At 42.3% G+C, this 25,732-nt stretch overlaps 1 long non-coding RNA gene across 1 annotated transcript; it reads right to left on the bottom strand.

Moving 5' to 3' along the window:
- On the bottom strand, window positions 1-25,295 carry LOC113619714 (uncharacterized). The gene is made up of 4 exons (XR_003432510.1): window positions 25,140-25,295; window positions 22,280-22,382; window positions 644-748; window positions 1-39 (listed from the first exon to the last, which is right to left on the bottom strand). It is a non-coding gene; the product is annotated as an uncharacterized LOC113619714 (long non-coding RNA).
- Between the last annotated feature and the right edge of the window lie 437 nt (window positions 25,296-25,732).

The following is a 25,732-nucleotide window of genomic DNA, read 5'->3' as shown; positions in this document are numbered from 1 at the left end:
GGCAGGCGGACTCTCAACCACTGCACCACCAGGGCAGCCCTCTGCACTTTTAAGATGACTAATCACCCTTATTTTGCGATGCCTCCTGGATTTTCTTCACTACTTTCCTCCCCCGACCCCTGACCTCACAGTCTCCTTCCCCACCACCTTTGCCAGCTTCTTTTCCTCTAGATTCTCAGCATCCCAGTTCTTGACTCTCTGCTATTCTCTCCCCGTCTCACTCCTTTGGTGAGCTCACTCACTCGTGTGGGTTTCCCCTGACAATTAACTCTATTCTGAAGTCAAACAAGTGTTTATCTATTGCCTGATCTCTGCACATCATTGATTTTCAATAAGCCCCTGTCAGTTGCTTTTCATATGGACCCATATGGAAAATAAAATACACACATGGACTGTGGATCTCAGAATTATGTTGGACAAAACTGAAAACATCTGAAAGTCTCTTACGTGGTTCTGATTTCAAGAGATTTCCCACCTGACTGTGAAAGTCTGCATATTAAATTCCAGTCCAAATATTTCCCATCCACAATGAGGAAGCCAAAAAAAAAAAACACAACAACAAAAAAAAGCCAGTAGGAGTACAACTCTTATTGTCAACCCAAAAACACAAGATGAATGAACGACTCAAGTGTTAAATACTCACATGTCACTGTGGCTGCAATACCTTTTCGCAATCTTCAGTTAAGCACTCAGAGATGCTTCTGCCAGTTCCAAACAGGAATGCACACGTAGCTCTGGGCTTCAAAGGCTGAAATAAAACAATAACTTCAATGTTACAAGTCCTCAGAGTGAAAACAACGGAGATGTAGCCTTTTTCTGGCTGTTGTGTGTTTCAATCCCTGCAGGCCAATTAAGTTCTTTCAAAGCCTCAGCGAGGGCTTGAAGGTTAATTAAAATGTGTGATTTAGGAAAAAGGGGAAAAACCAAACTGAGAATGGTATATAGGCACATACTCCACCAGCTGCCTTGGAAGGAACATTTAATTAACCAGCAGTGAGGCACATCACCGGCTTTCTCCCCATCTCTGCACAGATACCAAGGTCTCAGTAGGTGATGTTTGCAAAGACAGCAAATGGAATGTCTCTCCATCCCCCACTCTGTCCCCTCCTCTTAGACAGGGATCTTGCTTTTCAGTGTCTTTATTATCATACTGGGCTGACTTCCTCCCACAAATAGTAGATCCTTCCCCATTGACCCTCCTCCAAAGCCCCACAGAGGAATTTTTCTCATCGCTCCTATTCCTTCCACACACAACTTGCCCATCTATTTTCTGCTTTTCAGAGTGGCAGCTATTTGGTTAATTAGTTAATGGCCTGTTACTATGTTAATCTCTGGAAACACCTACATTTAACTGAAGGACCCATAGGGCTTGAAAGCCCATCAATGGAAAGGGGTGGCCAGCCTCCGAGAAAGCCCCAATGATGCCTGCCTCCTGGTATGCACACCTGTATGTAATCCCCTCCCACATTTTACCAGGGCTGGTCTGGGTGATCAATATCATATAACAGAAGTAATACTGTGTCACTTCCAAGAGCCGGTTATTTAAAAAAAACCCTTCCATCTTAGGTTTCCTCTCTCTTGTATTACTTTCCTGTAGGGGAAACCACGGAGTAGGAGCCCTATGGAGAGACCTTCGTAGTGAGGAAGTGAAGAGTCCGGTTAGTAAGCTTGGAAGTGGTTCCTTCAGCCCCAGTGAAGCCTCAGAGGCTGCATATTTTATTGATTGCTTGGCTGTGACTTCACGAGAGATGCTGATCTAGAACACACAGTTAAGTTGCTCCCAGATTCCTAACCTACAGAAACTGACATAAATATATTGTTGCTTTAAGCCACTACATTTTGGGGTAATTTGTTATGCAGCAGTAGAGAGCTGATACAGAAAGTCTGGATCTTTCCCAAACTTTTCCTACTGAGCAGCACACAGAGGTGACTTGCTGAAGTTGAGTGAGCTGAGCACCATTTTCCGGGTGTTTCTAGGAAGAAAAGAAGAGAGCAGACACTTCGAGAAAAGTGTCACATGGGGAGGGGAGAGTGGGATCGAGAGGAGAGTGTTGCTGGGCAGAGTCAGCAGGTGCTGGAGAAGGAAACAGGTTACTGCTCAGGAGTCCAGGTTTTCTCCCTCGTCAGGTTAGGCTTTGAAGCCTCCTCTGTCCCACCATTTCTCTCTTCCTCAGGCCTCAGCCACCATGAGGCTGGTGAAAAGCACGTCTCAGGACATGAACCAGGACCCTCTGAGGTTCATGGCAGATGACTGGGGCCAGAGCCAGGACCCAGGGAAGAGGTCTACGACTGGAAGGGACATCAGTTACTTTGGATGCCAGACTGAGGGTTCCTTCAATACTGAGACTGAGGTCAAGGTAAGCACAAACCAGCTGTCCCTGAAGGGTACAAGCTCAGCTGCAGACTGGCTACATGCTGCTCTCCACCAGCCTGCCTGTCTCCCATGATCCCTGCCAAGGTGTGTATCTCCTTTCTTCAAGGTTTCCTTTGAGGTGATGATACACATCTTGTTCCTTTTGCATGAAATGAGCTTTTGTGTGATGATTGCCCAGTTGTTAGGAGAAAGGATCTGGGGCGTGTGAGAGAGGAAGGTGGCAGTCTTGTTCAGTGGACTAACTTGCAGAATCACGTGGGCATTTACTAAAATGCGGATTGCTCAGTCCTATTCATGCATTCATTCATTTAATACATAGTTGTCAAAAGGTTTCAGGCATTGGTATAGGTGCAAGGATACAGAAGTAAATGAATCAGATATTCCTGTGTGAATGAAGCTTACATCAGAGATTTTGATTCAGGAGAACTGACTCTTCCTTCTGTGGCTGCAGGATGCAGCCAGGTTGACCAACCACTGGCCTAGTCCAACCTTAGACCCAACAATGTGACTGTCTTTTTTTCAATACTCACTTTTTTATTATGCAATATTTGATACTTACTAAAGAATATAACATACATGTTATAGAATATAATAAGAGAATGAATGCTTGTGAACCCACTACTGACTTATACACTAGAACATCATTCAAACTGTCCCATCCACCCTTGCTTTCACCTCTCTCCTCCTGCTTCCACCAGAGTCCTTCACCTCCTTGGTTAAGTTTATTCCTAAGTATTTTATTCTTTTTGATAATTGTAAATGGTATTATTTCCTTAATTTCCTTTTTGGAAATAATGAGCTCATTATTAGTGTATAGAAAGGCAACTGATCTTTTTAATGTTGATTTTGTAACCTGCAGGTTTACTGAATTTGTTGATTATTTCTAACAGTTTAGGACCATTCACTGTGACCAAATGCAATTTATCTCTAGGATGCAAGGACTGTTCAACATATACAAATTAATTAATGTGATACACCACATTAACAGAAAAAAGAATAAAAACCACATGATCATCTCGATAGATACAGAAAAAGCATTTGACAAAATTCAACACCAGTTCATGATAAAACTCTCACAAACTAGGTATAGAAGGAACTTACCTCAACGCAATAAAGGCCACATACGAAAAGCCCACAACTAACATCTTGCTGAAAACTGAAAGCTTTTCCATTAAGATCAGGAACAAGATAAGGATGCCCACTCTCACTACTTCTATTCAGCATAATACAGGAAGTCCTAGCCACAGCAATCAGTCAAGAAAAAGAAATAAAAAGGGTTCAAATCGGAAACGAAGTAAAGTTATCTCCATTTACAGATGACATGATCTTATATGTAGATAACTTTAGACTATACACACACACACAAATGTATTAGAAGTAATAAATGAATTTAGTAAGGTTTTAGGATACAAAATTAACATGCAAAAATCAGTTGCATTTCTATGACGTTCAAGTATGATAGATTAGTGGCAGTGGATTCCTCTGATTAGTGGAAGATGTCTTTGGACTGAATCTCAGATAAAGAAAAGTTGCCTCCTACCTGTGGTATTTTGTAATTGGTATTGGGTGCAGGTCTTATCTTTTGGGGAGAGGTGCACTGTACAGTAGAAAGAGCATGGACTTTGGAGTCAGACAGACCTGAGTTTAAGTTCTCTTCCCATCACTCCACAGTTTCTGACTTTGTGAAAGCTATTTTCTCTCGCCAAGCCTTTGTTTCTCGTCTGTAAAATGAGATTATTAATATTTACTTCACAGACTTATTGTCAGAATGAGACATATGATGTATATGAATATAGAATGCCTAAAGTTTAGTAGAGTTTCATAAAATTTGGCTGTGAAAGGTGGCAATAGGAGAGTAAGTATAAACAGTAAAAGCAAAAGTATTTATCAAGCACCCAAACCTTATGTAAGAATTCTTCCCTCTGAATGCCCAGACTTTTCAGTCACTCCTCCTTCCTCAAATTTCTCAGAAGCTCTAAACAGAGGAGAGAGTGTGAGCACGTCAGTGTAGAAAGGGGAAAATATCTACTCCCCATGGTGTTCTTAAACTTGGCCAAACCCACAGTAGCTTCCATGTGTTTGTGACTGAGAAGCAATATAGTAGAGTTGGAAAAGCATGTTTTGCCACCAGATCCCTCTAGCTGCAGATGTATTCTCTGCAGCTTACTAGTGGTGTAAGGTGAGTAATTCCTATGAGCCTTGGTTTACTCATCTATAAAATGGGAATTATGTCCAGCTCGTTAGCTTATTTTAAGTAAGACAGTATACATAAATCTCCAAACACAGTTCCTGGAATCTAGAAAATGCTCACCAAATACTGATGTCCTCTCTTTCTGTTCTCCCATCTGAATCATTCAGAGAAACTCTAATAACTCCCAGAGATGTATAAAGAACTCCAGGGTTTATTGCATGATTCAAGAAAAAGGTTATATTATAACCTTTTTGAATGTACAATCACTTCTCAAGAAAGAGGAAATCGGGCTTCCCTGGTGGCGCAGTGGTTGAGAGTCTGCCTGCTGATGCAGGGGACGCGGGTTCGTGCCCCGGTCTGGGAAGATCCCACATGCCGCGGAGCGGCTGGGCCCGTGAGCCATGGCCACGGGGTCTGTGCGTCCGGAGCCTGTGCTCCACAACGGGAGAGGCCAGAGCGGTGAGAGGCCCGCATACCGCCAGAAAAAAAGAGGAAATCATTTGTATGCCCTAATTTTTATATTATTTTTGCTCCACTTCCAGATAATACTTAAAATACACAGGATTCAAATAAATTTATGAAATTATCCAAAGCACAGATGAAGCCTATATGAATGTTTAACTGTTACTTATAGACCAAGAACTAGCTCTATGGAAAAGATTTAGAGATGAAAGGGAACTTAGAGCACGTGCAGGCTAAGTGCACACTCCATGTGGGAATCCCAACCAGACCACCTTTTAGAGACAGAACGGTACTGGAATACCTGGATTCAAATCCCAGCTCCGCCCCTAATTATCTGTGTGACCTTGGGCAACAAACTCTCTGAGCCTCATCTCCTCATCTCTAAAATGGGAATAATTATAGGACCTGACTTTTAGGGTTGTTGTGAGAATTAATAGATCTGTATCTAGAGGGAAAAAATGAAGTACAAAACAGTTTGTATAACCTGTTCACCGTAAAAAATGCAATTATTGTGTGCACTCATATGTATGTACACATAGAAGAAGATTCATTAGAAACTGGTATCATTGGTTCCTTCTGGGGAGAATAGCTTGGCATTAGGGATGGAAGGGACACATGCTTTTCATTACACCCTCTATCTTTTCAATTTTGTAAAGAAAGCTTGTATTATAATGTATATATATATAATATATGTATGTATCAACAGTGTCTATTTATACTAATGCCTGGTAATCAGTAAATGTAAGTGGTCACTGTCATTTTCAAGTGGCCATTGAGCTCTAGCTTGAAACTTCAGGAAATTCAGCCCCTTACAAGGCAGACCTTCCACTATTTGACAGCACTGGTTCTGTCTTCTGGGACTGAATAAAGCAAGGCTACTCTATCCAGAGAGGCAGACCTCCTGATACTCAGAGGCAGCTAGAGCCATGCTATGCACTGTGCCTCCTGTCATGAAGGGTTTCCAGACCCTCCATTCCCTGGATGACCTCCTCTAACTGCTCCCAGTTTGTCAGCGATCTTTCTGGAGTGTGTCATGCAGAATTAACTCAGTGCTCCAGATGTAGCTAGTGAAATGGGACTAAGATTTCCATTAACAAAGAGTAACTCTGTACCTTTACCAAGACAGAATCACATTGTGTTAGGGGTTTTTGTCTCTTCGTTTTTGTTTTGTTGTACTATTATAAGGTCAAGTTTATTCGGTACTAAATATAGGTCTTTGTCTCTTGGATTTTATCTTATGAGTAAGATGCCCGTGTTCTATCCTATTAATAACACTTTGAATTCTTTCTATTTTTCCCACTTTTGTGTCAGCTACAAAGCTACAAACCAACAAGAAGCTTTCATCCAAGTCATGTGGAAAAGGGCATTTTCTTAAATTGCTGCTAGTAAGTGAGTAGCACTACTCCATCTCAGTGCGTAAGAAAACAAGGGTAGTGGGCATCTTTTGGACACACTCGTGGATGGTGTGGCCCAGAGGGACGCAATCTCTGCAAGGAGACAAAAGCCGCTGATCACAGAAAAATCAATCAATCGATCATTAAGGAGAGGCCCAGAAGAAGAAATACCCAGGCTAAAATTCACACTGAACAAGAAATGACCAATATTAGATACTCTCTGAGAAAATGGTTTTTTTTTGGAGAAAAGTGACTGGATTCCTAAACAAGGTAGAAAAAAGTTATCCAAAAGAGGAAGCATTCAATGGAAACTTCAATTAATTCACAGTTCAGTGAGCTCTCCTAATAAAAGCAGACTCTCTTTCCTAGACACTTTGGAGGAAAAGGCTTTTTTATCTTGTAGATGAAGACTCTCAGACCACATGATTTACACCTTCCACAAATGCAAATAACTATTAGATACAAAGGACACAGATTTCTTAACTTGAGGAACCTGCTTTAGAATTAGGAGAGTGAATGAAAACATGTAAAGAGAACACAGTAATATTAAACAGCAACAAGAAGCCATGGGAAAAAAATAAAAGGAACGTGGGAAGGAAACCAAAACATTATTGAGAGCCTATTGTGTGCTAACTGCTTTCCATACATGATCTCTTACATTCCTTCCCAAGATTCTTTAGTGTAAATAACCCATTTTTTGTAGATGAGAGAGGTAATTTTCTCAAGGCTTATAGGTAATAAGAAGCCAAATATGACTCGAACCAGGTTTGCCTGACTCTAAATCCTGTACTCCCTCAATGCAACACATTGTCTCCTTGGGTTGCAGTCTATTTGGAGAGAGTAGATATATACAAACTGAAGAAATCAAATTATGCCAGCTATCGCTGAACTGATAATTGACAAAGTTGATAACTTTTGTAGCACAGATTAGAAATTGTTTTGAAGTTCAAAAGCAAAGAAAACCAAAGAAATCTAGAGATATCAGAGAAGGTGGCTTCACAGAAAGCTTGACCATGTGTTGACCCTTACAAGATGGGTATAGAACTTGACTCGTGGGGAGAGGGTAAGGAAAACAGAAGCCATCGTAGGAAGATAGGAGAACCATTTCTTAAGAAAATTGGTTAAGACCTAGTGTGGTCCATGATATGGAGTGTGAAGAATATAGAAGAAAAAATGACAACTCCAAAGTGTAATGGTGGTCCCACTGACAAGGGTCAAAAGAAAGTAAGGGGGAGACTTCCCTGGTGGTGCAGTGGTTAAGACCCCATGCTCCCAATACAGGGGGCCTGGGTTCGATCCCTGGTCAGGGAACTAGATCCCACATGCATGCCACAACTAAGAGTTGGCATGCCACAACAAAGGAGCCCGTGAGATGCAACTAAGGAATCCACGAGCTGCAACTAAGGAGCCCACGTGCCGCAACTAAGACCAGGCACAAATAAATAAATAAATAAATACTTGAAAAACAAGAAAGTAACGGGAAAAGATGCTTTTAGGTGAAAGATGATAAATTCTTTTTAGAATTGTTGAACCTAAGATGACAGTGAATTACACAAACTAAAATCTCAGTAGAGGAAAGAAACTAAAACTAGTGAGAAAATTGGGCTTGAAATACATATCTGAAGGGTACTTCACCATTGAGGTAATAACTGAATTTAAAGGTATTATTAATGAAGAGAAGAGCATAGTACAAGAAACAAGAGTACTGCTGAAAATCCATAGTTACGTAATTAGAGGATCCAGTGAAAGGTCACTGGAAACATTGTAAGAGTCTCAGAAGAGTGTAGAGTCACAAAAGCCAGAGTAAGAGATGGTCTCAGGTGTGATACCCTGAATGGTTGGCTTCAATTCCCTGCATCCAACCTTTGCCACGGGCTCATCAGAGATGAATGTACCTTTCTGCCCCAGACTTTGAGTTTACCCATACGACCTGTTCTGACCAACAGTGTGTGGGAACATGTGACAAGGTGGCAGCTCCAAGCCTAGGCTCTAAGAAGTTTTCCATGTTTCCACTCAGCTTCTTGTGTCTCTGCCATTACCGTGAGAAGAACATGCCCCAGCCTGCTCACTGATCATGGGAAGAGGATGGGAGAAATGTGGGGAAGAGCCTCCTTGGCTGACCATAGTGTACAGCAGAGCTACTCCAGCAGCCACAGCCTGAAGCAAGAGCCACCAGCCAAATCCATCCTCTATCAGCCAAATCCCTAACAGCCTGCAAAATGTGTGAGCAATAATGTCTGATGGTTGTTTTACATCGAGTTTGGGGCTGGTTTGTTACGCAGCTACAGCTAAGCATCAGGATAGCTGACTTGAGCAAATATGTCAGAGATGATATAGAGAAAAAGTACTGAGTTTGGAAACAGGGTAGCCCATAGAGATGTTTAAGAATAAATGCTGACGTAGTTTGTAGTATTTGTTTGACAATGAAACATAGTCCCATTAGACTGTAAGGAGAATACAGGCTGGCAGTGTATGAAGACTAGGCTTTTGAGAGGGGCAGGGAGTTGGAATTCAAACATACCATCGGGGTGGACTCTGAACATATTGCTAGCTGAACACATATTGTTGTTGCAGGCTGGATTACCTGACGATAGAGCCTTTTTCATCAGCTATCTTGAATAAAATGTGTCTGTGCTTCTGAATCAGTGCTGTCGGTACAGAATTCTTTAGAAATGCAGAATTATTATTTAAGAGCATATGGTCTGAAATGGCTCTAAAGGAATATCCTGTGATAGTGAAAATGTGTGTCTCTCAAAAAATAAATAAATAAATAAATGATGTTTTAGGCAAATTGCAAGTGCAAAAACTAGATTTCAAGGAATAAAGAACAGTGGGAAGAGTTAGGAAATGCACTCATAAGTAGAGATCACTTAGTTGAGAAGCCTTGAGGTTAAAATATAGAGGATAACTATTAGCAGGATATTCAAAGACCACATCCCAATCAAAGTGGTTTGTGCATTATTTGGAAGCACAGGGAAGGAGTCTGTGGGGTGCGGGTGGAGGAGATAGGGAGGCTGGTGTTTGTGGAGCAGGACAGCCTCGATGTGGAGGGAAGGGTCCCCAGACATCAAGAGAGGAACGGTGTACAGCACAGAGCATAAAATAAGTGATTCTGCAATCTCCAAGGGGACATAATAAAGGAACTGAAGTCAGTTCCTGAATCAACAGGCCACAGATGGAAGGAGCATTTTTTCGGTGAAGTCCTTAGATTGTGTTGCTAGCAATCATGGGGGTGTGAAAGAGTATTACATATTTGCCTGTGAAATTTCTGTTTTCCTTACAGTGAATAGTATTCCGAAGAGTCAAACATCTAACGAAGAGATGCATCCAAAGAGCTCTACAGTTTTTGTGGTGAGAGAAAGAATTTGACACCCTACATAAAATTCAAGACCATGGCTTTGGGTATCTTAGGGTACTTCTCAGTGACCAATCATGATGTCAAATGGGGAAGTGCAAGTTAATGGGGTCACTAGGAGAGAAGGGAAGCACGTTGTCTCTTGGAAGAGAAGTATGACGCACTGATGCTCTGAGCTGTTACTGGACTACTCTAGGCTAACAGGAGTGCCACCATCTTCATGTTCCTATGACCCAGGAGGACATGAGACTTCCTTTCACTGGCCTGCCTTCACAATCTCCAGCCAACTATATGACTGTATCTGTCTGAAGGCCTTTCAACATTACATAATATAATAGGACAATGAAACAGGCCTGAGAGCAATTCATAGATGATGCTGGTTCCGTTTTTGAACACTGGTTTGCAGGATGTGTCCCAAACTAGCTGAGACCAAAGTCTCCAAGCTGTCTGAGCAAAATGGAATAGGAGCCATTGTCCAAAGATCTATTCCTGGCAGGGCTGCTGCTGACTCACCAGGAGAGGTCACAAGCACCACGGCAACCACGCCATCACCGGCAAGCTGTTCTGCCTCATTTCTGCTCTAATGCAGAAGTCAGGACAATACTTACTCTGCCTGCTCTGACCTCCGTGGAGTATTATCAAGGCTTCCCTCCGGCTCAGCACTCCTTGCTTCCCTCCCATCTCAGCCTGTCTGGATGGTCAGGGAAACACTGAGACCTGGATGCTTGGGGCCACTGGCCCATTGGCTGCAGGCACACCTGCAAGCAAGTGGAGCCAAGGTTATTCCCAGAGCACCTGTCAGGTGTGTGTGTGTGTGGGTGGGGTACATCTGAGAGAAAGGGATAGTGTAAGAGGTTGGAGGGAAGAGTTTCTTGGGTTTTCCAGTGAAGGAAAAACAAATGCACTGCACTCTGAGGAGAAGGGAATCCCGTGTCTGGCACGCTCCCAGACACTCATTCCAGAGGCACATTTGGAAATGCTACGTGGGACAAAGAAGAAGCCTGTAGGGTGGTTCTAGTGACATGAGCCAGGACACCCACTAGCTACCCTAGGTTCAGATTTTAAAATTTGCTGTTGCCATATGTCAGGCGGCTTATGATTGGCAGGAATTCCCTAATCAACGAATGCACAGTCCACACTGGCTATTGTTGTTGAAAAGCACACCTTTCCAACCTTTCTAAGCTCTCCTCTGTACTGTGGGGATGAGAAGCTCAAAACCCACGGTTCCCAGGCTCCCTTGCCAGTAGACCCAGTTAGATTCAGCCAGTGAAAAGCATTTGCTTGAGACTTTGAGGCAGAAGAGAAGAAGAGCCAGTTGTGCTCTAAGTGGCAGCTGCAGACCAGGACGTGGGTGTGTATCAGCAGATGACAGACGTGGCAAGGATTTTACGTGAGGCTATCAGGCATCCTCCCGAGAGCCACCCACTTTTCCATGTGGAGGTCAGCTAAAGCCACAGTGAGGGCTTCTTGTAAGCCTGTTCTTCCTGGTTGCTAGACAGAAATCTTGCTTCCCTTTACCCTCCCCCCACCCCCAGCCTTCCAACCTAAGGCCTTCCAATTATGCTGACTCCAGTACCATTTATTCAACCTTTTCCTCCTTCAGATACCTGGGGTAGCTTCTGTTTTACTGACCAAACCCTGACTGATACACAATCTATATGCTTCTGATTAAAGAATGTTCGCAAATATTGACATCTCTGGGTCCTTGACCCAGACTAAGCCCCGGCAAGCCACATCCTCATCTGAGTGATAAAAGCATAGAATGAGATGGGAAACTGCTGGATAGTTTCGAGCATGTATTGCTTTCATACTAAGGAGAAAACAAAGAAAACTTCACATCATATGCCATCAGGGAAATTCAAATTAAAACAATAAGAAGATACTACTACACCTATTCGAATGGACGAAATCCAGAATCCTGACAATGACCAAATTCTGGCAAGAATGTGGAGCGACAGGAACTCTCCTTCACTGCTGATGGGAATGCAAAACGGTACAGCCACTTTGGAAGACAGTTTGGTCATTTCTTACAAAACCAAACATACACGATCCAGCGATCACACTCTTTAGTACTTACCCAAAGGAGTTGAAAACTTACGTCCACACCAAAATCTGCACACAGATGTTTATTCATAACTGCCAAAACTTGGAAACCACCAAGATGCTGTACAGTAGGTCAAAGGATAAACTATGACATATCCAGCCAATGAAATATTATTTGGCATTAAAAAGAAATGCCAATCAAGGCAGAAAAAGACACGAAGGAACCTTAAATGCCTATTACTAAGCGAAAGAAGCTAATCTGAAAATAATAATCTGTATGATTCCAACTACATGAGATCTGGAAATAGCAAAACTACAGAGATGGTCAAAAGATCAATGGATTGCCAGGGGTTGTGGGGAAGGAGGGGTGAATAGGCGGAGCAGAGAAGATTTTTAGGGCAGTGAAAATATTCTGTACGATACTATAATGGTGGATACACATCTGTGTATATTTTTTCACACCCATAGAATACACAGCACCAAGAGTGAAACCTAAGATAAATTCCAGACTTTGGATAGTAAAATATGTATCAATGTAGGTTCATCAATTGCAAAAACGTGCTACTCTGGTGGGGGATGTTGATGATGGGGAAGGCTCTGTATGTGTAAATACAGGGCGGTAAATGGAAATCTCAGAACCTTCTGTTCAATATTGTTGTGGACCTAAAACTGCTCTAAAAAATAAAGTATATTAAAACATAAAGCATGAGAAAACACAGGCACAGCATTCTATTCTCGAAAGCCACCTGCACTGTACTTCCCACTGGCCAACTACTCCTCAGATATAATCTACTGGCTTCTTGGCTTTGGTTTGCAAACACCAGTTTTTGCCATCCTAACAACCTGGGTTATAAAGTGATTACGAGCTCTACACCAAGCTCTTACCAGAATTTTCTGCAAATTGCAAAATAAAGGCTTAGTTCCCCAGATGGCTACACGATAATGTTGGATTTAAGGAGAGGCAAGAGGCTAAAAAATAACAATAACAATGCTAAGAGAGAAAGGTGTACGTAATTTGGCTGAAATGGTTTCCCCGGAAAGAATGCCCACTTGATACTGGAGAATGTCTCATGGAGGGGGCCCCAGCACAACGAGAACATGAGAGCTCCCGCAGCTGCACTCCAGACCCACCACCTGAGGAAGACATCAAGACAGAGGCATTCTGCTCCAAGGAGCGCACTTCAGGTCTTAAGGGCTGCACACAGATACTGCGCTAAGACAGCCTCGTCCAAGCCCAAGCCTCCAGCACAAAAACAAGCCCCTGAGACAAGCAGCTGAAAGCCAAAGGAGATGGCAAGGAAATGATAAGAAGGGGAGAGGAGGGGACGGGGGAGGAAAGGGGAAAAAAAAGGAAAGGGAAAGGAGAATTAGACTGTCTCAGGTAATACTCAGGGGCTGTGAGTAAGAAAAATTCCCAACAAAACACTGGGAAACAAAGGAGAGAAAATATCTGAGTTTCATTAACTGAACTTCACTAGGACTAACACAAGAGGAATTCCAGCCTGACTTTAGAAACATTTTTAACTAAAAGGATGAGAGAGGTTATTACAGCTTCTATTTGCTGTCTGGTTCAACCAAAACTTTTCCCCAATAAGCTTCTCACCTAAAGCCTCATTTAGGAAAATATCATATAGTCATTTAAAAAAAAAAAAAAACTTCTAGCTCTATGTAGACATGAAAATTGTACAGCAGAATTCAAAGGGCTGTTAACACACAAACCACCCAAATTTTGAAAAGGCACTCCTGGCTCTAACAGCTCACCTGGTCAAGCTCCTCCTGTCCACCCCCCAACTACACACGCACGCACAATGCACACCACACCCCTTTCACTCCTCCCGTGGCTCTGGGCATCACATATTTGAAATCCATACACAAGCTTGTTGCCCTCAGCTACTTCAGTGCCTGACACAGGTTGAATGGGTGTGTTCAGCACCAGGGTATTCTTGGCCTCAGTTATTGTGTTCATGGCATGACTTGAGAAGCAATGAAAGCCCCCTGTGCAGAAATGTGGTTTCTGCTCATCTAGAGGTTCTTGCTTTTCAAAGCAGGAGCATGGACCACAGCATCAGCATCACCTGCGAGCTCATTATGAATAAAGAACCTCAGGTCCCACCCTCAGACCTACTGAACCAGAATGTGCATTTTAACAAGAACTGCGCGTGTTCTGTCTGCAAATGAAATTTGAGAGGCGCTGCTCCACAGGGTCCCACGTTTTCAGCCGTGCAGAGTTAATCACTCACTAAAGGTACTGCTCTCTTAAGGGTTCAAACTGGAAAGAGGGCTGTGGGACTTCTTTTACTCTTCACTGTGATATCACCTTACTGTGGACTTTAGGCAAGTCCAAGAGATGTAAAGGCAAGCTGCATAGGTGATTGTACATTTTCTAGTGGCCACATTAAAAAGTAAAAAGAAACAGGTGGAAATAATTTTAACACTATATTTTATTTAACCCAACACAGACAAAATGTAATTGCGTCAAATGTAGTCAATATAAGAACTTATCAAAGAGATGTTCTACATTTTCTTTCCTACTCTGTCCTTGAAACTCAGTGTGTATTTTACATTTACATCTCAATCTGGGCTGCCACATTTCAAGTGATTGACAGCCACCTGTGGTGATTGGCTTCAGTGTTGCCCTATGTCCCTCACAAGATGGGTGCATATGACTAGATAATTCCTGTGAACACACCTTATAAGCTCTAAATGCTGTCATCCAGATAGAACTCATAGGTTCAAAGACCACTTGAGTCTGTCATGTATTATGCCAACTATCACGGGTTCTATCGCCCAGTAGTACTTTCCTCCAAGACAGTGAGCTGTGATCAGGACACAATGCCAAGTGTAGTTGTATTTGTCACCACAGTTGTGGTCTCATGGAATGAGCACAGAACGGGGAGTCAGGACACACAGGGTTGAGTTTTTCACCCGTATCTTAGCTGTATGACTTCGGGCAAGTCCAGTTTCACTTTTCAGCCTGAGTTTCCTTAACAGTAGAAATAACATCTCTTCTATGTATACAACAGATAATTGTGAAGACAACTGAAGATGGTATGTGGGAGTAAACTATAACATATCATAAAATGCTGGATATTGTCGTTCTTGTATTTACCAAACGTAGCATGCCCACACACAGCTGTGGACCGGGTACTAGGAACACAGATGATTATAGATCTTTCCAATTTTGAAATAAATTTCCTATTCATTGCCTCCTCTAGGAGAGAGAAACTTTGAAGGTTCGGTGGGCTGGGCTGTGCTCTGATGCGACGCTTACAAATGCCCCTCTGCCGGAGCATGTGCCCCTGTGTGGAATGTTTCTGCAGTGGGTAAAGGATCGCGAAGGCAAATTCAGATTAGAGCGATGTTAAGAACACGTACTGGGGGTCAGAAAGAGCCAGGTGAGAATGCTGGGCCTGCTACTTGCTCTCTGAGTTATTTTCCTTTTTGAACTCCGGTTTCCCCATCTGTGAAATAAACTATTGCCTAGAACTGTTGTGAGGCTTCCAAGGGAAGACACAGTCAAATACTCAGTACTGTAGTTGGCCCACAGTCTACCACCATTAATCCACAACTGTTTCTGTCATTATCTCAGCATAGCAGACGCCTGACATGTCATCCTGGAAGAGGGAGGAGCTTCGGTGAAGTTCCAAAGTAGCCTGGCCATTCATCTTGTTTGAGGGGTTTTGAGTGGAGGCTGCTGGCAGGTTTGTTGAGCAGGGAAGGCCCTCAGCTGGCACTCAGCTTGATAACTTCAAGCCATTTAGTCACAGGACAGACTCATTATTTCTAAAGAGCTAGAGAAGCAGCTCACAAGATTGATGGCTCCAGCCAGTCCAGCCGGCTCCCACGGGGCCACCCTCAGAGCGTTTGGCTTCCCAGGGAGAACCTTTCTGCTAGATTGACTTGGGCAGACTGAGTCCTGCCTCACGAGTTCTCGTCCCCGACAGGCACTCAGTGAGTCTATGACAGCCATGGTCATTATTCTGGCTGGATATTTGTAAGAAGTTCTATCAGCCCACAGGATCTCAAATTACTTTCTAGGAGTGACATAATCCCTGGGTGACAGCGGGAGGACCGGAGACGGTGGCACAGGGCCAGAGCAGTGACATCTAGCAGGTGTTTATAGTTATAACTAACTGTGCCTTTGATGACAGAAGGCTGGAGGACCAACTGTCCTGGTTTATTGGAGACTCGGGGGTTGCCTTGGCTGCAGAACATTTGCCAGATTACTGAGAAGTCTAGACAAAAGGTCTCCTCCTCGGGCCAACAGGGTAGAGCAGCGCTTCTCGAAATTTAACGCACACAGAGTCGCCTGGGGATCTTGATAAAACGCAGATTCTGATTCAGAAAGTCTGAGGTGGGACCTAAGATTCTTCATGTCTAAGAAGCTCCCGGGTGATGCTGACATTATCAATTCATGGACCACACTCTGACCAGCATTAGCAGACCTACAGGAGGCTTGGCCTGTCATTCTGGCCACACCTCTCCTCAAATGTTATTCTTTGAACTTCACTTTCCTCATATGCTCGAACCAGATAGCCCCTGCAGATAAAACTCACTGTCGAGGCTACTCATAATTCTGTATTTCTGATCCCTAATCTTCAGTCTCCCTATGCAGCCCCTACCCCTTACCGCCTCTTGCCCTTCCCTATTTATGCCAGTGTTCACACCCTCCATCAGGGGGCACACAATCAAACTCAACAAATGCCAGCTTCCTGCCCCCACTCCTCACACCTTCAGCCGTGGTGATTCCAAGTCAGCACCTGTAAAATGCCCCTCCTCCTCAACCTCACCCACTTCACCCATTTCCAACATAAATGTGGATGACTTGGGTCTGAGTGTGCCTAAGGACATTTAGCCACAAACATTCCCCTCCTACATACAGTCTATTCTAGTTGTAGGTTCCCCCACTTTGGTAGGCAGAAATCTAAGATGGTAGAAAGTATTCCTGCCCCTTGGTGTATGTACACCCGTACAACTTCTCCCAGTAATTCAATCAAATGCTAATCTAGGTGCTGCGATGAAAGGATTTTGCAGATGTAATTAATTCCCTAATCAGTTGACTCTAAGATAGGGAGATTACCCTTGACCGGCCTGATTTAATCAGATGAATCCTTAAAAGAGACTGGGCCCTTCTTGACGTGAGAGATTAGAACTATGAGAGGGATCTGATGTGAGGAAGATTCTCCATTGCTGGCTTTGAAGACAGAGGGTGCCGTGTGGCAGGGAACTGCAGCGGACTCTAGAAACTGAGACTGGGTGATAGTCAGCAAGGAAATAAAGACCTCAGTCCTCCAACTGCAAGGAACAAAATGTGGCCAGCCACCTGAATGAGCTCGTGATCGGATTCTTCCCCAGAGTCTCCAAATAAGAACCTAGACCAGTCAACACCTTGAATTTGGCTTGTGAGACCATGAGCAGAGGATCCAGTTAATCTATGCCTGGACTTGTGACCCACAGAAATTATAGGTGATAAATGGCATTGTCTTAAGCCACCAAATTTGTGGTCATTTGTTTTGCAGCAATGGAAACTGAATACACCAATACACCCTCTCAGATTACCAAAACAGGAGAGCAAACGACCACCAGTCCATTTGGCTGGACGTCACCTTGTATGATTTCCCCCAGGAATCAAAGCACACTGGGTCAAAGTATGAGTGAAATGATATGCACACAGCATCTAAGAGAAATGCTTACTAAAGTTGAGAACCGTGATTCCTCTCTGATCTCACCTCTTACCATTATTTTCCTCACTTCCCCTAATCTAGCCATACAGGCCTCTTTGCTCTTCCTCAAATACGTCAAGCGTGTATCTGCCTCAGGACCTTTGCACATGATGACCCTTCTGCCTACATCACTCTCCTCCAGATGGCTGCATGACTCCCTTCCTCATGTGCTGCAGGTCTCCACTCACATGCCTCCTTATCACTCACATTTATGATCTGCAGGATTCGTCCCATATATGGTCAGGCCTTCCCTGACACTACTTATTTTATTTATTTATTTTTGGCTGCGTTGGGTCTTCATTACGGCACGCAGGCTTTCTCTAGTTGCGGCGAGTGGGGGCTACTCTTCGCTGCGGTGTGTGGGCTTCTCATTGCAGTGGCTTCTCATTGTGGAGCACAGGCTCTAGGCGTGCGGGCTTCAGTAGTTGTGGCTAGCGGGCTCTAAAGAGCAGGCTCAGTAGTTGTGGCGCACCAGCTTAGCTGCTCCGCCGCATGTAGGATCTTCCTGGACCAGGGCTCAAACCTTTGTCCCCTGCATTGGCAGGTGGATTCTTAACCACTGCACCACCAGGGAAGCCCCCTGACACTATTTAAAATAGCCACCCTCTAACCCTTCTGCACCAACACCCAGCAACATTCATACATACTCCCTATGCCCCTGCTTTATTGTCTCTCCTTGCTTTTTTGTCTCTTCCAAGCAGCTATTAACATCTATTTAATTTATTTGTTTGCTTTTTTCTTTGCCTCCATTCACTGGACCATAAATTCTGAGAGAGCAGAGAATTTGTCTATTCACTCCTACAGCTCCAATGCTTAGTAGATGCCTGACACATGGTAGGCCCTCAAAAAATAATAATAAATGGCTACTGTAAATTGTGTGACATATTAAAACCTTCCATATAAGAAAATAATCACAATTAGCCAGATTAATGCACATATAAACTACCAAAAAAAAGCATTCTGACTTCAAATCCCTTTATAAATTCCTTCTATACTACTTATAACTTGTTTCTGCACCTAAAAATGCCTAGGTGTCTATGAATTGTCACCTGTGTTTGTGGGCACACATTCATACACAGATACATACACACATACACACACACAAAGCTTAATACAGAGTACAAATAATATGCACCATAAGTGTGTTTTTGCAGGGAGGGAGTGAATTCTCTGTGAACCCTGAACAGCACGGCACCCACCGCCTTAGTGCAAAGCAGAAGACACTTCTCCTGCAAGGAAAGGTGGTCCTAGTAACCATGTTTCTTCAAATATCCACCTGACCAACTCAGCTTAACTTGGATGAAATCACCAAATCTCTGTGTCCAGCAGAAAGAGAACAAAGCGTATCTGTATCTAAAAGATGTCTTGCCTGTTTCACAATGGCCTTAATTTAGTGCTAATGGTTTAACTTCCAGGTTGCATGTCCTCCCTCCTTAAATAGCACTTAGTGTAATTGACGCCAGGTTAATCACTGTGCCAGCCAAGGGAAGTGTCCACAGGGCAGGAATCACACGCTGTTCTACCTGTGCTTAAGAAGAAACAATGCTGTCTGAGAATAGTACCGAGACTCAAATGAGATCTTTGAGAAAAATAAAGCATGAAGCAGAAAGTGAGAGAGACAAAAAATCACCACTATCCAAGAATTAAGATGAAGTTTAAGGTGTTCATTTTTTCTTCCTTATATTATTAAGTAATTTAATAATTATTAAATAATAATTATTAAGTAATTTCCAAAATTATAACAATAGATGTATATTATTTTATAGCTATTGAAAATATAGTGTTATATAAAAAAAAAGATGTATTATAGGGAACACATTCTTAATTTTAATTGGGACTCGTCTTCGTCCATTTGAGTTGCTATAACAGATAATCATAGACTGGGTGGCTTAAAAACAATAGGAATTTACTTCTCACAATTCTGGAGACTGGGAAGTTCAAGATGAAGGCACTGGCAGACTTGGCGCTTAGTGAGGGCCAGCTTCCCAGTTCATAAATGGCTATCCTCTTACCGTGTCCTCACACAGTGGGTCGGGGAAGCTCTGTGGGTTTTCTTTTGTAAGGATACTAATCTCATTCATGAGAACTCTGCCCTCATGACCTAATCACCTCCAAAGGCTTTACCTCCTAATACCATCACACTGGGGTTAGGCTTCAACATATAATCTTGGGGGGACACAAACATCCACTCTATGTCAGGACTACAAAGAACTGTAAGGCTCTAAGGAAGCACACTAAAACGCTAACAATGAGTATCTCTGAACAGTGGGATTATTGCTACATTTTATCCCTCCCCTCTGTGCTTTTTATTATTTTCTAAATTTTTTAGTATGGGCTACCTTTTTAATTTAAAAACAAGTTGGTTAATTCTCTAAAAATTGCTACCATCCTGTTTTTGCAATAACTAAGCATTTTATTTGTTTGTTTGCCTTGGGTTTACTTTAAACAGATTTTGTCTATGATTCCTGGCATTATATACACTAAGAGGGGGAAAGTTTTTGTCCTGGAATGGGAAAGGGAGTGTTCCCCTTAAAGTGTCATCTTTTGGAAGGAATCTTGCCATCCTGCCTTTCCCTAAGATTTCCCCTTCACTAGTGGAAACAGGGCAGGTAAGGAGAGCTGCACTCCTGGCCTTACACTCATCTGAACACACAGCTGCGCGGCCTTGGAGATCAACCGGCACCAACCCCTTTCACAGAGGAGGAGACAGAATTCCTAAGAGGAAAGGATTTATTCAAGGTCACAACGTGTTGGTGACATCATAACAAACCCAGGTCTAGAATCTCAGCGAGAACCTGTACTCTCTCCGTTCTCTGCTTATCCCTTTGGACTCATATAGAATCCTCATGAATTCTAAGCACAGTACTTTGTATGTAGTAGACCGTCAACAAATGAAGGTTGGAAGAGTAGAAGAATAAATTTTTAAAGTTTTGAACATTAATGATCAAGACTTTACATGGAGAAAAAGGAGGCTCTGAAAATAAACATCAATTCCTTTTCTTAACTTGACATGAGAAAAGAAAAAGCAGAGACAAAACTACCTTAAAAGTAGAACATCGACTCCTGTCTGCCCCCCATGTTGGCATCAGGTATCTGAATCTGTCCCCAGAGAGAAAGTTAAGATGACTCTGGTGATGGCAACGCACAGGGAGGCCCGCACAGATCCATCTTTGGGTTTCAGGTCCCAAGAAACTGGAAAGAAATGTAAAAATGTCTATCTTTTCCTGGTGGGTAAAGAGAAAACCTCATTCAGTGGCCACAAGGGCGCTCCAGTAAGCAAATGATTGAGGAGCCTCCAAAACCCAACAGAGTATTGCTCAGCTCAGCAAAAACCAAAGTGGCCAACACAGGACAAACTTCAGGTACTAAAGGGACGTTTAAATGTAGCTGGAGGCAGTAAAAGGAACAGAAAGAACATTTAGTCCCCAAAGTGGGGACAGTTTTAGAAACAGCACGTTTTCAGGATTTAGTACAGCTTGCTAATAACGATGCAAAGGCTTCTCCAATGACAGGCTGCACATAAAATGCAGGGCTTGCATTTCTTCTGTCATTCTGTCATTCGAACCAGCTAGATTCTCCTCAGTAGCTTTGTTTACTCTGAGAGGCACAGTCATTTCACACAACTCGGTAAACCACAACATTCTCAGAACACAGCAGCTGCCAGAGTTGATGGAATTTTTCCATCATCCCCATTATGAGGGCTTCCAGTGCTAGTTTTCACATTTTCCCATCTAGAGATGCTTTATCTGAAGATCACCAAATTGTCTTTTTAACCTCAATCTTTGACGCAGGTGAACCATAAACATGATAACCATGGTATACCAGATATCCTTTCACGGAACATTTTCTCACCCAATTCTGAGATTATGGATTCAAATTTTCTTCATGGGATGAGAAAAAAAAAGGTCACTGAAAACAAGGATGTGGTATCGCTGTCCTGTGTATCATGGGGTGGGGGCAATGGGCAACGATATGCATGTCGTTCTCATGGAGCTTCAATTTACTTAGATGCTCCCCTTATTGGAAGGTATGCCCCTCTTCTCAAGAAAATCTCTACTTCTTTTCCTTTACTAAAACCATTAACTAGACTCATTTGGTAAAAAGATGGCTTTCCAGACAGTGTGGTCCAGGAACAACTATGGAAGTCTATCAGGGGCTCTCAGCTGTAGAAAAGGGGCTTACATACAGAAGTCCCTTAATATGCATTATTAGATTTAAATAATCTGTGGAAGGCAGAATAATGGCCTCTGTAAAGATGTCTATGTTCTAATCCCTGGGACTTGTGAAAATGTCTCCTTACATAGCAAAAAGGACTTTACAGATGTGATGAACTTAAGGACCTTGTGATGGGGAGATTATTCTGTGTTTTCTTGTGGGTTCAATGTGATCACAAGGCAGGAAGGTCAGAGTAAGAGAAAGTTTGAAGATGCTACACTGCTGGCTTTGAAGATGGAGAAAGGGCCACAAGCCAAGGAAGGCAAACAGCCGTTAGAAACCAGAAAAGGCAAGGAAACAAATTCTTCCCTAAAGCCTCCATAGGGAATGCAGCTCTACTGACACCTTACTTTTAGCCCAGTAAGACCCACTTCAGACTCTGACTTCCAGAACTGTAAGAAACTAAATTTTGTGTTGTTTTAAACCTCTTTGTTTATGGTAATTTGTTACAGCACTAACAGGAAGTTACTACATAACCCAATTGAAAAGGCACATTTGAGAATTACCCAAATTATCCCTCACCCGTTTCTATCAAGAGATGATTAATAGACAGGAAAGCAACTCCAGAGACTTCTGGTGTGGCCTCTTCCACTAGCCTCTTGCAGCAAAACAGTGCCACAGTGACCTGCCAACATGAGCACATAAAGCTGTTATCACCCCCACTTTGGCTAATATGCATTTCACAAAGTCATCTGCAATCAGAACAATCAATTTTAAATTACAGAGCTCTTTGCTCTGTCAATCACCTCTCTGGCCTTCTTTCTTCTCCAGATTATAACAAATTCAAATACCTCAGTAGCACATGAACAAAGACATTGCCTAATGTGTAATTTGGGAGGGAATTTAATGATACATCTGTCTGTTTTGACAAAGCACAGTCTTGAAGTATCTACTTAAAATAAAATCAGCAGATTGGCAGCGATTAAAAATGAAAGGCTATAAAAAGTTTAGGGAAAAAAACCATTAAAGTCTAATAGCTTTTGGTTTATGTGCCAGAAGTATAGTAAATATATTGCCAGCACCAAATTTCTCTCCTGAAATCTCAGCATTAGCTACTACAAAAAATACCACCATTAAACACATGTCAAAAAAAATCCATCCTTTATAAAGATGAGGCAATGAGTCCACCTGGGATCCAGTAAGACTGGGTATGTATAATGTTTTAAGCAATTTACGGCACGTCGCTGAACTCTTATCTTTCAAACCAGTAAAGTAGGAAAGATATGCTATTACTTTGTATAAATATTGCCTTGAGATCTTTTTGATACTACACTAACCAAGCAATTTTTAAAGGAATTTTGGAAGTTTGTAAGTTTAGGATATTCTAAATGATCATTTGGAAATATAATAACCATATAATGTATTGATATCTGTTCCCAAAAGCTTTAATATAATTTACATCTTAAAACAATAATGTAATGACAACCAGAGACAGCTACTATCAAAATGTAGTTTTTAAGTAAAGTTAGTCATAGAATCACAGGAATTACCAGTGACGGAATGACACCTGTAAGAACTCTAAGGGTAAAAGCTACTGCATATGCAATAGCCCAGGACACAGAAGCCCACCCTGAATCACACCCCAATGCAGACCTCAGTTCCCTCCAGAGATTAATCTTCCTTTACCTTCTGGCTCCAACTGTACTTAATGTCTCCTTAGGTCACCTGCATACTTTCCCCAACTTATCTTATTGAAACTGTTGGAGATTTGTGAGAATCTAGTCCTAACCTTATAGATCTCTTAGCTGATATAAATTCTCTTGCACAAGCTCCTTATGTCATGGTAAAGCCTTATATGCAGTAACTCTCCCAAGAACTACAATGGGGACTTCAAAATAATTCTATAGCTTTAAAAAAACCTAGTTAATTGTGTAAATGGCTAAAAATGATCTATGGCATGGCATAGGACTGTGCAAACGTGGACCTTTAATACCTCTAGTATTATAACTACTTCCTTAGAATATAGCTGGCCAAAGCTTCTCCAAGAAGAAAATAAAGGCAGGAAGGAATATAATCAAGGAAATTATGTTTATTCATTTATTTGGTAAATATTAAATTTTATAGCTACTATATGCTATGTCTTGTGCTAAGTGTAGAAAATACAACGGGGGATAAGATGGACATGGTTGTGGCCTTTTCCCTCTTGGTCTAAAATGACTGAAAAAGCTCCAGCGATCACAAATGCATTTCAGGTATTTGGATGTAGGAAAGGATGAAGAAGAGCATGTCTTCTCCATTTAAGGGAGGAATTGTTCACAATGTCACTTAAATCTCATTGATAAAAACTTAGCCACATATTCACAGTGCGCTGTAAGGGAGCTGAGAAAAATAGATTCTTAGATGTCTGATCTGTGCCCTGTGTAAAAGTAGTGTTCTTATTTCTAAGGAAAGAGAAACAGATCTTCCAAGTTAACTAGCATATTCTGACACAGTATTTATTTCTTTTATATCCAACAGCATACAGTCTGACTTAAAAGCATGGGAAATTCTCCATTTAGTTTGAATAATAATCAAGTGTGACAATATAAGAAACAGCTTTGTAATCTCTAAAGTGCCACATACATGTAAAATATTATCTTTGAGACAAAAATCAACTAGCTGTTACTTCAGGAAATTGGTACTTTCAAAACCCAGAGCCTGAGAGGTGTTATAGGACAAGACAAAGATCAACCCATAATATACTGAATTTTTTTGGTAACTTTACAGTTATTTCAAGTATTTATTTAGTTGCTAAATTAATTATAACTAACTAATAGTTATCTATTCACAGATTGGTTTACTTTTTAAAATATTTAAATATCATTATTGTATAAAACATCTGTCCTCAGGCTTCTTTCTAGAATGAACTGCATACTCTCCTAATTTATCTAAATGATTCAGAAATAAATTCACTCATTCAACATATGTGTTCTGAATGCCTACTGTGTAGCAGGCACTGTTCTAGGTCCCAGATGATAGAATATACAATAAAAAACAAAAACATGCTTTCAGAGAGCTAGTGTGGGAAGAGAGAAAACAGAGCAAAGAAAATCTTTCTAGCTTTGCAATTTCTGCAAGTGATACAAAAACGAAGGAAGAAACAGAACCATTTAATGCCCCTTTACCTCTATAATGATAAAACAATCATACATGATTGTTAATAAAGACGAGAGAGAGAGAGAGTGCAAGGGGGTAATGGGGTGGTGAGAACATTTGCACGGCCGAATGAACCAGTTGAAGAGCCATGGCTACTGAGCCTGCGCGTCCGGAGCCTGTGCTCCGCAAGGGGAGAAGCCACAACACTGAGAGGCCCGCGTACCGCAAAAAAAAAAAAAAAAAAAAAAAAAACAGAGGAAAAGAAAAAAGTTGGTAAATGTTGATGAAAGAAATAAATTCCCCCTACCTTGAGACGTGCCCCACAGGGTTAACAGAAACCGATGACTAACAGAATTTCTTGAGCTTGTCTTACACAACAGCAGATAAGGCAACAGCTTGTTAAAAACCTCTCCGGGGCTTGCCTGGTGGCGCAGTGGCTGAGAGTCAGTCCGCCTGCCGATGCAGGGAACACGGGTTTGTGCCCCGGTCCGGGAGGATCCCACATGCCGCGGAGCGGCTGGGCCCGTGAGCCATGGCCGCTGAGCCTGCGCGTCCGGAGCCTGCGCACTCCGCAACGGGAGAGGCCACAACAGTGAGAGGCCCGCGTACCGCAAAAAAAAAAAAAAAACTCTCCGCTTACAACGCAACAAAACTGGCTAAAACTGGATTGAACCTATGTGGCCGATCAGAGTCTGCTTAGAATAAGCTTGCTTGTCCAGTGGGTAACCTTTTTGACAACACAATCCAAATTTTCCCCACCTGTTTCATACCCGCTCGCCTAAAACTCGCACACGCGGCTCACGGAGACCTGAATCACAGGTCTCCTGTGATTGCGCCTGCGCGTTAAGGGAACCTGATTGCGCCTGCGCGTTAAGAGTTCAGCTAGTCAATAAACTTTGG

Source organism: Aethalodelphis obliquidens, unplaced genomic scaffold (assembly GCF_003676395.1).
Source record: "Aethalodelphis obliquidens isolate GAN/ISIS:26980383/991018 unplaced genomic scaffold, ASM367639v1 scaffold1, whole genome shotgun sequence".
NCBI classification, from domain to species: Eukaryota; Metazoa; Chordata; class Mammalia; order Artiodactyla; family Delphinidae; genus Aethalodelphis; species Aethalodelphis obliquidens.
This window is presented reverse-complemented; position numbering and strand designations above follow the sequence as displayed.